General features: G+C 43.7%; 1 protein-coding gene across 3 annotated transcripts in view; it reads left to right on the top strand.

The window, feature by feature from the left end:
* The window catches only part of LOC104238080 (uncharacterized), a 35,941-nt gene extending 21,662 nt beyond the window's left edge, over positions 1-14,279 (top strand). For all 3 annotated transcript variants that reach the window (XR_011402661.1, XR_011402660.1, XM_070158499.1), the window contains one exon: positions 13,926-14,279. The gene's annotated coding sequence lies outside the window, so the exon portion shown is untranslated. The remainder of the gene's footprint in view (positions 1-13,925) is intronic.
* Positions 14,280-14,574: the final 295 nt, after the last annotated feature.

Genomic DNA, 14,574 nt, shown 5'->3' on the forward strand with positions numbered 1-14,574 from the left:
AGAACAGGTTGACCCAGGAAAACGAGATGCTCAGGGCCCAGATTAAACATATAAGGATAGATGCTGATAACCAGCAAAGGAGCCGGTCGGATGAACGATTGATAAAAGTTTTAAAGATAGAAATTGGGGAGTGCCGGAGCGAGTCAGAAAATACCATAGCAGGGCTCGAAGCACACTGGGCAAGGAGGACAGAAAAGCGTAACTGGCACCTGCGGCAGTTGGAAAGGGATCACGAGCGAACCATTGCCAATCTGAAGGAAAAGGTGGACAGAGCGTTTGAGCAAACCCGAACCCTTGGAGTTGAAAATAGACATTGCCGCAAGCTTTTAGCCCAGATGGAAGTAGAAATTCAGCAATGACAAAATCAATGCCTCCAGGATTCTCGGGTTATGACAGCCCGTAAGGATCAAATAGAGCACCTACTCAAAGAAAGAAGGCAAACTAGGGATAAGATTAAGACCATTACCCATGCCATCATCAGAAGGTGTCTATGATGTGAAAACATGACTAGCATTACCGTTCTCTCGGCAGTGATAATTTATGTCAAACAGACCATGCATGAGCTGGAACAACTTGAAAGGGACCTCACACCTAAGACCGCGGCAAGGCCGAACGATGCCCCGCGGGCGCCAATTCTCGGAACCTTAATGGATTCATATGTCGAGTCGGTCTATCTTTTGCATCAAGGTGTATTAGGCTGTTGAGTCTGTACTATTTTCAAGGCCTGTTATTTTCCCTTTTTTTTCGTAAATGATAGTTTGTAATAGATTGTTTCAGTAATAGAATGTGTGCTTCTTTTACACTTCTCTTTTTGATACGTAGGCAATCCTCATTGGATCCGGTCACATTTTTAACTGCAGATAATGAAAACGATAATGATAGGAAATAACAAAATAAAATAAAATAAATAAATAAACAAAAAAAATGATAAATAAAGGGAAGCCTTAAGAGAAGCCGGAATGACGCATGTCCTTGTTGCAAACATGTAGAAATTCACTTAACTGTATAGGTGCATCATGCCCCAACGTGAGATTACCTATCTGTTATTTGTTTCGAACTAACCGTTTGTTTGCTGCTGAGTCCTTCAGGTTTTTAGAAAAGGTGGTTGGTTTGGTGGAGGTCTGGCCTCACATTCATACTTCACGAGGTCGAAAGGGAGTGTTCAGTTACCCGTTGTTAAGTCGAGAGGGAGTATTCACACTTACTTCATAAGATCAAAGGGAAGCATAGAGATGTCTTCAAAAATACCTTTGCCGACAATTCCTGTCTCTGAGGAGAGTTCAATCTCGGTCGTCCTGACGCCCGAGTCAGCAACTGCTGAGGAAAATAGAATCCTGTGGCTTCGCATGTTGGAAATGTTGGATGACTGGAATAACAGAAAAGAGCCACCAAGTATAATCCCTGGGTTCCCTGAGTTGTTCTCCAGGACGAGTGGGACTTCCAACGTCCCCATAAGCTATCCAACTACCCCATTCGGGTACCCGGCCATTTCAGCCCACTCTGCTAGATCACCCTCTGATTCTTATCCCCGGATGTCAACAACAGATGTAGCTACGAACATATTCACTGCACCTCCCTATCCAATCGTGGCACAACCCTCTACACACAGGCCGAATCTTGACTCATCTTCATTCACATTTCAAGCACCATCCTTCTCACTAGAACCAACTCGGTTCACCACCAGCACTCATCCTCAACAACCTCAATACGAGTTTGCACCTGGGCAGGATCAAAACCCCAAAACTGCTGAAAAAGATGAGATGGCAAAAAGAATGAGGAGCCTTGAGCAGAGTTTGAAAAACATGCAAGGTTTAAGTGGGCAAAAGAGTGTTTCCTATACCGATCTATGCATGTTCCCTCACGTGCACCTACCCGTGGGTTTCAAAACACCAAAGTTTGAAAAGTATGATGGGCACGGCGACCCCATTGCTCATCTCAAGAAGTATTGCAACCAATTGAGGGGAGCCGGCGGCAAAGAAGAATTATTAATGGCATACTTCGGGGAAAGTCTGATAGGAATAGCCTCAGAGTGGTATATGGACCAAGACATATCTCGATGGAATATATGGGATGATCACGCCAGAGATTTTGTGAGATAATTTCAGTATAATATTGACATTGCACCAGACAGAAATTCTCTGTCAAACTTGAAGAAGAAACCTTCGAAAAGTTTCAGAGAATATGCCATTAAATGGCGCGAGCAGGCATCAAGGGTAAAACCTCCCATGGACGAGATAGAAATGGTCACTACTTTCCTCCAGTCCAAAAAATCAGACTATTTCCAGAATATGATGTCAGCCATGGGAAAGCCTTTCGCGGAAGCGATCAAGATCGGGGAGATGGTAGAGAATGGTTTGAAAACGGGTAGAATCTTAAGTCAAGTAGCCATAAGGTCAACCTCCCAAGCCGTCCAAAGCGGGACCGGAGGAATGACAAGAGGAAATAAAAAGGAAGAAACGTCTATGGCAGCATCAGAAGCGAGGGAATATCGTAATCTTAGGCCCCGCTTTCCAGAATGAACCCCACATCATTACTACCCCCACCAAAATGTGACTTATGCTTCACAACCCTAAATGGTCATGAATGCCCAGCCCTATGTCCATCCACCACAGCAAGCCAATCGAGGCCAAACTCCACCTCATAGAAATCAGCCTCCCTACCGGAACCACTATAATCCTCAGCCCCCTCAAAATAACTTCCGCCCTCAGGAACCACCTAGAAGACGGACTTTCATACCTATCGGTGAACCATATTCTACCTTGTTCCCAAAGCTAGTCCAGATGGGTTTCCTGCAGCCAGTCCCTCAGACAAGGCACAATCCGGCATCAACTGCTTACAAAGCCGGTGTTAGGTGCGCTTATCATTCAGGAGCAGAAGGGCACGATACAAATGATTGTTGGGCTTTGAGAAGGGTAGTTTGAGAACTTAATAGAGCAAGGGAAGATAGTACTAAGGGACGAGGAGGTCCCAAATGTGACCAACAATCCCTTGCCCGCCCACAATAACGGGCCGTTGATTGGAATGATTTGTGAGGACAAAGAATTTGATCCTGCTTTAAAAGCTATAATCGCCATCGTCGATGCAGGGAAAAAGCCTAAAACCACCCCGAAGCTAGAGAAAGGGGAAAAGAGGGCTAGTGCTGTCAAGGTTGAGCCCGAAGAGAAGGTCGAGACAACGACATTAACGATGGTGCCTGTGAGGAATGAAGTTCTCTACATTCCACGAGGTCAAGCAGAGAAGCCTCAGAGATTTGAAGTCAAAAAGGGAAAACCAATGTACATACCGAAGGGGGCCTATGTGGTCTGGGGGACGATTCAACCACCTCGGCTGAATGAGCCAGTGGTTATCGGACGCATGCCACAGAAGCCAATGACGGACCCGTCCACAGTACCGTGGAACTATCAAAGAACATTGGTTATGTACAAAGGCAGAGAAGTCACGGGAGAACTTCTGGAGAATACTTTCATTGGGAGGTATTCGAACACTCAAGAGTTAAACAACGCCAGACAAAAACGCTTCCCACCAAAGAAGCCTGTAAGCGTTGAAGAAACGGAAGCTTTCTTCCAAAAGATGAAAATGCCCGACTACGAGGTAGTGGATCAGTTACGCAAGTGCCCCGACCAAGTATCTGTGCTATCTCTACTGATGAGGTCGGCCGAACATCAAAAAATCTTGCTCAAAACCCTGAACGAAGCATATATACCGGCTGAGACCTCAGTCGAACAACTGGAACGAATGACGGAGAGGTTCTTCGTAATTAACCAGGTTTCTTTCAGCAAGAACGACTTACCTCCAGAGGGAGCAGCTCACAACAAAGCCTTACATCTGACAGTTAAATGCGAAGACTACTACGTTAAGCGGGTAATGTTGGATGGAGGTTCAGCTGTTGATATTTGTCCGCTCTCCACGCTGCAGAGAATGGAAATTGGGACTGGAAGAATCCGCTCCAATAATGTCTGCGTAAGGGCTTTTGATGGCGTCAAAAGGGACACCCTAGGGGAAATAGACTTGGTATTAACTATAGGACCAGTGGAGTTTGACATAACTTTCCAGGTGCTCGACATGGATACGTCTTACAATTTTCTCCTCGGCAGACCTTGGATTCATGCGGCAGGGGCTGTGCCTTCCACTCTCACCAGATGGTGAAGTTTGATTACGAAGATCAGGAAATTGTGGTCCACAGAGAAGACGAACAGTCTATTTATCGGGACCCATCCATCCCATATCTTGAAGCGAGGGAAGGGAGCGAGCACACGGTTTATCAGGCTTTCGAAGTTGTGCTAGCAGAGCAGTATGAAGAAGGAAGACCTTGCCCCCAACCTTTTTGTCCAACGCCTCAATCATGGTGGCTAAAGAAATGATCCGACACGGATTCAGGCCAGGGAAAGGGCTTGGACGAACGTTGCAAGGAATAACGGAACCCATCACCTTGCCTTCCACCAAGAAACTTTTTGGGATAGGTTTTCAACCCACTCCAAAAGATGAAGAGTGGGCAAGGAAGAGGAAAAATGAGGGTTGGAAACTGCCTCGGCCATTGCCAGATTTATACGAGACTTTCGTCGGACCGAAATACATCGAAGAAGAAGACGATGAGGTTTTCACGGCCGAAGAGATCGAGGAGATATGTGGGGTAATGAGAGGAATGCTCTACGAAGCTCACATGGTTCAACCAGGAGAAGGCACAGGCACTGCTGAGATGCTATATATAGGGCCAAACGCCAAACTTCGAAACTGGGAGGCCACGCCGTTCCCAACTAGACAGGAGTCCGGGTAGGCCTGTCCTGCCACCTTTCCTACATCACGAGTTATCCCTAGGATGTAAATCAGATGTTTTTCCTTCAGTTTTTTGTTTTTGGATTCCTGAAATATAAACTTTTTTATCTTCCGAATTCCAAGAAATAAAAATCAGTGTTCTCTCATTTTTCCTTTATTCTGATTTATTGTTATTTTTCCTTTATCTTTTCTTTCAGTTATAATAATGCGGCTTTAAATAATATGACATGCTTGCGGACTTCACGCCCAGATCACAACGAGCTGTTTAATTGCGAAATAATGAACCAAGAATCAGAATATGACGAAGAAGAGGCTTTTAGGGAAATAAATCGAGAACTGGAACATTTTGAGAATAAACCTAAGCCGAATCTGAATGACACCGAACCGGTTAATTTGGGAACTCCTGAAGAAATCCGAGAGACCAAAATAAGCATTCACACGGACGAGGAAATGCGAGACGCAATAATTCAACTCCTTTTTGAATTTAAAGATGTGTTTGCTTGGTCATACGATGACATGCCGGGATTAGATGTTGATCTAGTGGTGCATAAATTGCCAATTCACCCTGATTGTCCTCCAGTTCAACAAAAGCAGAGAAAGTTCAAAACTGATGTCAGTGACAAGATTAAAGAAGAAATCACCAAGCAGTTGAAGACGGGAGTAATTCGAGTAGTCCAGTACACCACGTGGTTGGCGAATGTAGTTCCAGTGCCGAAAAAAGATGGGAAGACTCGGGTATGCATGGATTATCAAGATTTGAACAGGGCGAGTCCCAAAGACAATTTCCCATTGCCCAACATCCACATCCTTATTGATAATTGCGCCAAACATGAGATACAGTCTTTCGTAGATTGTTACGCTGGATATCATCAAGTGTTGATGGATGAAGAAAACGCCGAGAAAATTGCCTTCACTACACCTTGGGGCACTTACTGTTATCGGGTCATGCCATTCGGTTTGAAGAATGCTGGGGCAACTTACATGAGAGCCATGACTGCCATTTTTCATGACATGATGCATCAAGAGATAGAGGTGTATGTGGACGACGTGATAGTCAAGTCCAGGACTCGGGACAATCATATCCAAGACTTGAGGAAATTCTTCGAGAGACTGAGGAAGTACGACTTGAAGCTGAACCTGGCCAAATGCACTTTCGGAGTCCCATCAGGCAAGCTTTTGGGTTTCATAGTAAGCAGGAGAGGTATCGAATTAGATCCAACAAAGATAAAATCTATCAGAGATCTACCTCCCCCAAGAACGAAGAAAGACGTGATGAGTCTGTTGGGCAGGTTAAACTATATCAGTCGATTCATTGCCCAGCTGACTAGCACGTGTGAGCCCATATTTAAGCTATTGAGGAAGGATGCAACGATCAAATGGACAGGTGAGTGTCAAGAAGCTTTTGACAAGATCAAAGAATATCTTTCAAATCCCCCAGTTTTGGTCCCGCCAGAGCCAGAAAGACCCCTGTTCTTATATCTGACAGTCTTGGAAAATTCTTTCGGTTGCGTCCTCGGGCAACATGACATAACCGGAAAGAAGGAGCAGGCAATATACTACTTGAGCAAGAAATTCACCGGCTACGAGGCCAAGTATACTTTGTTGGAAAGAACGTGTTGTGCTTTGACATGGGTTGCTCAAAAATTGAGATATTATCTCCAAGCTCATACTACTTACCTCATAAGCAGGTTGGACCCTTTGAAGTACATATTTCAGAAGCCAATGCCTACGGGAAGACTGGCCAAGTGGCAAATCTTGCTTACCGAATTTGACATAGTCTATGTCACCCGCACGGCAATGAAAGCCCAGGCGTTAGCAGATCATCTAGCCGAAAACTTGGTTGATGAAGAATACCAACCATTGAGTACTTATTTTCCGTATGAAGAAATAAACACCATAGAAGTAGCCTCGGAAAGCGCTCATGTTTGGAAGATGTTCTTTGATGGGGCCGTAAACGCTAAAGGTGTAGGAATTGGGGCAATTTGATCTCACCCTCTGGCCAACACTATCCTGCTACAGCTAGACTGCATTTCTTCTGCACGAACAATACAGCTGAATATGAAGCCTGCATCATGGGCATGCATATGGCGATCGATCAGGATGTTGAAGATTTATTGATTATGGGGGATTCTGACATGATTATCCGGCAAGCCCAAGTCGAATGGGAAACTCGGGATGTCAAGCTTATTCCTTACCGAAAGCACGTGGAGGACCTCAACAAGCATTTCAAGTCAACAGAGTTCAGGTACATCCCGCGGTGTCACAATGAACTAGCGGATGCACTTGCTACCTTAGCTTCAATGTTACCCTACCCAGGCAACGCCCACGTCGATCCTTTGGAAATCCAAATCAGGGAAAGACACGGCTACTGTAATATAATCGAGGCAGGATTGCGTACACAGCCATGGTACCATGATATCAAGAGGTTCTTGAAGACACAAGAATACCCCGAACATGCTACTGGAGATCAAAAGAGGACTATCAGACGGCATGCAAGAGGTTTCTTTTTGAGCGGCGAGGTATTGTATAAAAGGACCCCGGACCTCAATTTGTTAAGATGTGTTGACGCCGAGGAGGCGGGAAGAATCATGCAAGAAGTACACGCAGGAGTGTGCGGGCCCCACATGAATGGTTATGTTTTGGAAAAGAAAATCCTTCGAGATGGTTATTACTGGATGACCATGGAAAAGGACTGTTTTAGCTTCGTTCGAAAATGTCATCAGTGTCAGGTGCACGGTGATTTGATTCATGCACCTCCCACGGAACTGCATCCCATGTCTGCACCTTGGCCATTTGTTGCTTGGGACATGGACGTCATTGGTCGGATCGAGCCGAAGGCTTCGAATGGACACAGATTCATACTGGTTGCTATCGACTACTTCACGAAATGGGTAGAAGCTGTCACTCTCAAATCGGTCACTAAGAAGGCTGTAGTGGATTTTGTACATTCAAATCTTATCTGTCGTTTTGATATTCCCGCAACTATCATCACAGATAACGCGGCGAACTTGAACAGTCATTTGATGGGGGATGTATGCGAACAGTTCAAAATAACGCATAGGAACTCCACTCCTTATCGGCCCAAGGCCAATGGCGCTATTGAAGCAGCAAACAAGAACATCAAGAAGATTTTGAGGAAGACGATCCAGAGTTCCCGACAATGGCATGAACAGTTACCCTTTGCATTGCTAGGATATCGCACTACAGTACGCACTTCAGTAGGGGCAACCCCTTATTTGTTGGTGTATGGGACCGAGGCTGTAATACCAGCGGAAGTAGAAATTCCTTCGCTCCGAACCATTGTCGAAGCAGAAATTGAAGATAGCGAGTGGATTAAGACTCGATTGGAGCAGTTGACTTTGATTGACGAGAACGAATGGCTGCGGTTTGTCACGGGCAGTTGTACCAACAAAGAATGGCCCGTGCTTACAACAAGAAAGTCCGACCCAGGAATTTTGAAGTGGGTCAACTGGTATTGAGGCGCATTCTGCCACATCACCAGGAAGCGAAAGGAAAATTTGCTCCTAATTGGAAAGGCCCATACATCATCCGGAAGATATTGCCGAGCGGCGCATTGTATCTGGGCGATATTGAAGGAAATGATCCTGAAACAGCAGTGAATGCAGATGCAGTCAAAAGGTACTATGTTTGATGTTTACTTCGGTGATGTCTTGGCACATTTGAGATGATGAAGGATTTGTTCCCACTACCCAAACATTATAAACACTCTCCACAAGCCTTTTGAGCCGGTTACATTTCTTTGGCTACCTTATAAAAAAAAACAAAAAAACAAAAATAAAAAAGAAAAAAAAAATATTTGTTTGAGCCTGAACTACGTTTGACTTGATTCCGAAAGGATACGTAGGCAGCCTCTCTCTGGGGTTCAGTCACACCAACAATAAAATCCCATTTACCCTGAAATTGAAACCGGGGCACACCAAACGGCTTAGAATTTGCAGTTTCATCTACCATTCTTTTACCAAGCACAAGTCCTTCGGATCAATTGCCAAAGGTAGGGGAAGCCGAAAGACATCATGATTGGAGGCCGGCACATTCAAATTGAGAGAAATAAAACAAGAGAGTCTTATCGGTGAAAACCTTCGGGCACCGTAAGGCGACGGGAGCAGAGAAATCGAAAATGAGAGAGCTTGTTTAGTAAAAACTCGCAAAGAGTGCTATCAGGCGACGACAAGAAGAGAAAATGATAGAGGTCGACTATGAAAACCCGCAAAGGGCGCTGTCGGCCGAAAAGATGATTCCGCGTCAGAAAGTCTTGGCAAAGTTCCACCGGTTTGGAAACATAGATCCGCTTTGGTTCATGAGGAAATACAAGTTCGTGAAGGTCAGGCGTCCAGTCCAAAAAGCATGTCATGTCAATCTAAAGTCAGCATGTTTTTCCTCAGATAAGTCTTTCTTATCCCGAAAGAGATACTTCTCTTCTAAAAATTGCTTTCTCCGTTCTTTGTTTTACTTTTCTTTGAATCTCTTTCATTTTTAACCCCAAGTTCCAGATATACTGGAAAGAATAGGTGGCAGGACCGGTTTCACAGGAGCTCCATTTCATGAGAAGTAAATACCCCGCTTCAGTGGTACGATTTAACAATCCCGATGGATCATGATGTTGGCTGCATTCGAAGTAAAGCCACACACACCCACACAAAAAAAAAAATTTCCACTGAGTCCTCCCTTGTAAAAATTCCAGTCTCCCTTTGTACAAATCCCCACAGAGTCTCCCCTTGTAAAAATCCCAGTCTGCCCCAGCAAATCCCCAACGAGTCTGCCTTGTAAAAATCCCCACAGAGTCTCCCCAATAAAAATCCCCACTGAGTCTGCCTCGGTAAAAATACCCAAGTAGAATGGGATGAAAGAACCAAAGCCTTACACGGGCAAATCATCACAGAATCCGGGAACGCGAGTTTGAACAGCCTAAAGGGATCTTACCTATGAATCCAATCAATGGCGGAGTTTCTCAACAGGAACAAGGACGCAACAAAGCAATTGGAACAATCAAGGTCACCGAACCAACCACCATTTTCAAACTGACAATTGTTCTTTGTTTGGAAGATTGGAACAGGTTTGATCCGGGGCAGCCGTCCAAAAGCAGGTGCCGCCCAAAAAGAAAAGCACAAGTGCAAGAAACGGCTTTGCAATAAGGAATCGACCCAAAAGGGAAGTTTCCCCAAAGTTCTCTCCTGCATTTTACTAAACGAAATGTAATAAGAAAAAACAAAAAAGGAAGTAAGAAGAAAAACTCAAAAAAAAGAGGGTCAGTTAGAATCCCCGGCATTTTCCATTTAGCCAGCATTAGGGCTCCAATCCCTGAACAGAGCATTTTTCTGTTAGCCAGCATTAGGGCTCCAACCCCTGAACTGAGCATTTTTCTGTTAGCCAGCATTAGGGCTCAAATCTCTGAACTGAGCACTTTTTCACTTAGCCAGCACTAGGGCTCCAATCCCCGAACTGAGCGTTTTGTTTTAGCCAGCATTAGGGCTCCAATCCCTGAACTGAGCATTTTTTCTGTTAGCCAGCATTAGGGCTCCAACCCCTGAACTGAGCATTTTTTCTGTTAGCCAGCATTAGGGCTCCAACCCCTGAACTGAGAATTTTTTCTGTTAGCTAGCATTAGGGCTCCAACCCCTGAACTGAGCATTTTTTCTGTTAGCCAGCATTAGGGTTCCAACCCCTGAACTGAGCATTTTTCTGTTAGCCAGCATAAGGGCTCCAACCCCTGAACTGAGCATTTTTTCTGTTAGCCAGCATTAGGGATCCAACCCTGAACTGAGCGTTTTGTTTTAGCCAGCATTAGGGCTCCAATCCCTGAACTGAGCATTTTTCCATTTAGCCAGCATTAGGGCTCCAACCCCTGAACTGAGCATTTTTCTGTTAGCTAGCATTAGGGCTCCAACCCCTGAACTGAGCATTTTTCTGTTAGCCAGCATTAGGGCTCCAATCCCTGAACTGAGCGTTTTTCCATTTAGCCAGCATTAGGGCTCCAATCCCTGAACTGAGCGTTTTTACCTTTGGCGACATTAGGGCTCCAATCCCTGAGTTGCGTTTTGCAGACTAGAGTTTTTTTATCCCCGCATCAGTGCTGTAGATTATTATGGCAATTAACTCACGAAATTTTCCTAGTGAAACTGGGGAAAAAACTTCGTTCGTTTGTTTTGTTTGTCTCAGCAGGTCTGACCTCGAGGCGCATGGATCGAGATGACCTATGGGATGAGTCTCAATCTTGAATAAAGAAAAGAAGAAAAGAACAAAAAGAGAAGATGTTCCTAAATACTGGAACAAACAAACGGCGGATCGCTCCAAAATTTGATTAAAGTCCAGAGCTCCGCCAATCCCGTTTCACTCAATACTGCAGAAATAAACAAGCGCCTACAACTTGCGAGCATCAAGATTCGGATCGAAGTCTACAAGCAGAATCAGCTAAGACCTAAGATCAAGTTGCAAAAGAATTATAGATAGGAATCTTGTAACTAGCGGTTGACATGCATAAATAGTTAGTTCAGTTTCAATTTCCTTTGGTTGTAATAAGGAGGCCAGTTAAAGTAGTTGTTGTAAGCACGTGATTTTTGCTTTACGAGCAATCGCTCCAAAAGAAAATAAAAATAGTAACAAATGGTTTCGCTGTACAATTGTTCGAGTTTTCGTGACATGTGTTGTTAGTCATTTGTGGATCTGTCCATTTTTGCATTTAATCATTAACAAACAAAAATACAAAATATGTATGATTAAACCATAATTCGGTCAGTAAAAGAAAATTCAAAAAAAATATATATATATATGTGTGCATCGTTTGTTCTAGGTTTTTAACTTACTTAAATAATTTTTGTGATAATTGTGTTAAAATGTTGCATTGTTGTTTAGTTTTAATTTCGTTATTTATTATTTTTATTTTTATTTTTGTTTTAAAAGAAAAAATGAAATTAGAAAACAAAAGTGAAGGAAATCGGTTTGGGCCAAAAATTAAACAAAATAACAGGCCCAACCAGCACTCAGGCCCAGTCCAAATCCGGCTGCCCAGGCATCTCCTGAAACGGCACCGTTTCAGGCCAATCCATCTCAGCCGTTCCAATCAATCCAATCCAACGGTCCAGGATCACTTTCAATAACCCAGGTTCAAACCCGACCCAAATCTGACCCAACCCCTCACTTAAACCAAACGACCCCGTTTAACTACCAAACGACCCCGTCTCAGTTCTCACCCTCAGATCCAAGCCGTTGAGATCATCTGATCTAACGGCTCAGATCCAATCCCATAGACCATATATAAACCTTCCCTTACACCCACGCCCCCTATACCAACACCCCACCCCTTCGTCCCCAAGCTCAAACCCGGACCTCCCATTAGAAACCCTAGCCGCCCCCGTCTCCCTCGCCATTAAAGCCGGCGGCACGAACGCCGGTGACCACCTCCTGAACACCCCAAGACCCCCTCACTCTCCTGAACATGGATCTGTTACCCTCTTGCCTCGAATCACCTTCCCTCGTCTCGAATCTTCGTTTGAAGATTTGAGTCGAACCCGGACCTATGCCAAACCACCCCATCTTCATACCAGACATTCCCCTGACCTTCCTCGTGACCAAACCAAGCTTGGTTTGGTCCGAATCTACCCACAACTCCTAAAAATCCAGATCTGGAAATCCAGAACTTGAAACACATGCACCTGGGGAACCCGGCCAGTTTTGACATGGGTTTGAGGTCTAATAGACCTTAATCAAGGTGTTCTCATGTGAGAACACCCTGATTAAAGTTTGTTCGGCCTCAGAAGGTCGAAGTTGAATCAGATTTGGGTCTGTTTGATTTAAACATTTTGGTAAGTTTTCCTTTCTTTTGTTTTATTTCTAAATAAGTTGTCAGCATATCTTTGTGATAATAGTTTGTTATTTTCTGATAGTTTCTTAATTTCTTTCTTCTCTGTAAAGACCTTTTATTTGGTCGATTGTTTTCTGTGTATGATTTAAATGTATCCTATGATAAGCATGTCCGATTAGTATAGTCGTCGCATGAATAAACTTATATAGGTTCCCAGTAATTGAAAAAATTGTCTGATGCCCTTTAGGTCCCTGAACGTATTGTTTATATGAGCGACTGATTATTACCTGCTATAATTAGTATAGTCGACTCGATAAATGTCGTTGATTAGTTTTCTATAACTAATGAATCGAACGAGCTAATAATGTCGCATGACTAATTGAACGTTGCCACTAACTGAATGCCCCAGCATTGTTTAAAATGGTTGGTTTGCATTGTAAAAATGACTGAAAAGGTTCAGTCCAGGCAGTCTTAAATCTGAACTTTCATCAGTTCAAAAATGCCCTGAGGCTGCAATAGGCAGGGCAGTAATAATCAAGGTTAAGCAGGGGTATTCTGGGGTGTTTGAAAAGGGCAAAAAAGGTTAGTTTAAATGAAGCTGACAAGTAGGGTACTAATTAAGATTAAACTAATACTAATGGGGAACAAGACACAAGGGTATGGGGCTTAAAATGAATAATAAAATGAGCCCATCACTCTTGATTAAAACCAGGCGTGGGGAACCAATGGCTGGCATCAAAAGATGCCCAAGCATGGGTTTAACAGGGTATGGGCAGGCTGCAAGTCGCAGCACGAGGGCAGCTCAGCTGCACTGGTTCATTTGGCCTATAAATAGGCCATTTGAGAACTTAAAAGGGGGCTGGATTTTTAGTTTTCAAAGAGGGAGAAAGAAAAAGGTTGAAAAGCTTTTAGTCTGAAGAGAGGTCTAGGGAGTTGAAAAAAAAGACTGAAAACATAAGAGAGTCCCAGTAAATACTGTAACCAAACACTGTCCAAAAGTTGTGTAAGGATTCATATTGGTCAAGCTGTCTAGGCCAGGTTTTGTTGTTTGCGTTAACTGGGCTGATTGGGATTGTTGAACTGTTAGTGTTGCTGCATTGAACACTCTGCTATCTCTGTTGTTTCCCACTCTATTTTTCTGGGATTACTGTTTTGGTATTCGACTATTTGCTGGTTTCTTTTGTTCTGGGAATTATTGTTGGTTGTCTGTGGCTATGGAAAACACTGGGTTTAGTTGGTTGTTGCTGTGCTGTTGCTGTGTATCTGTTGTTGCTGTGTTTACTGCATACTGCCCAGCTGATCATTTCCTTCTTCTTCTGTTCCTCTATACCAGGTACACACCTAAGACACTGTCAGATGTAGCCGGAAATTTGAGCATGAATGTAAATGAAAGACCTGAAGAATGTTTTTATAGATATAGAGTGTTACATTAAAAATTCATGCAATGTGTAATAGTTTTACATTTTTGTTCTGGGTACAAGAGGTAGTCTTCATGCCTATAAATGTTAATGCATGGTAGTTGAATGCTAGAATGTGCGTATAGGTTGGTGATGAGAGTATGCCCAAGGCAGTAGTTTGTATCTCATATTTAGTTCAAAGGTGTAGTATAAGCCTGTAATGTATGCCAAGCATGAAATTCGTACACTGTAGATAAGTTCTTTCCTTTCCAATAAATTGCTACATATAACTCTTAAACCATGTTTTAAGATCAGGAACACAAATTCAGGGCCTCAACCTCACAAAGGTCGAGTTCAGGCCAAAACAGGCCAAGCCGGCTTGCTTCGAACAAGCAGTGGCCCAGGTCTGGCCAATCACGCTCGGGCTGGATTCGGGCCCGTGATTATTTGCTCAGATAGCCTCGTTTCTGATTTTAGGCATTTCTGAATGTTGTTACAAACAACTTGCAAGCATGTAATTAATTAGGACTATCTACTGTTTCCAATTGATAAGGACAAACAAGACAAGAAACGTAGTTGTATAGG

This window comes from Nicotiana sylvestris, chromosome 10, assembly GCF_000393655.2.
Source record: "Nicotiana sylvestris chromosome 10, ASM39365v2, whole genome shotgun sequence".
NCBI lineage: Eukaryota > Viridiplantae > Streptophyta > Magnoliopsida > Solanales > Solanaceae > Nicotiana > Nicotiana sylvestris.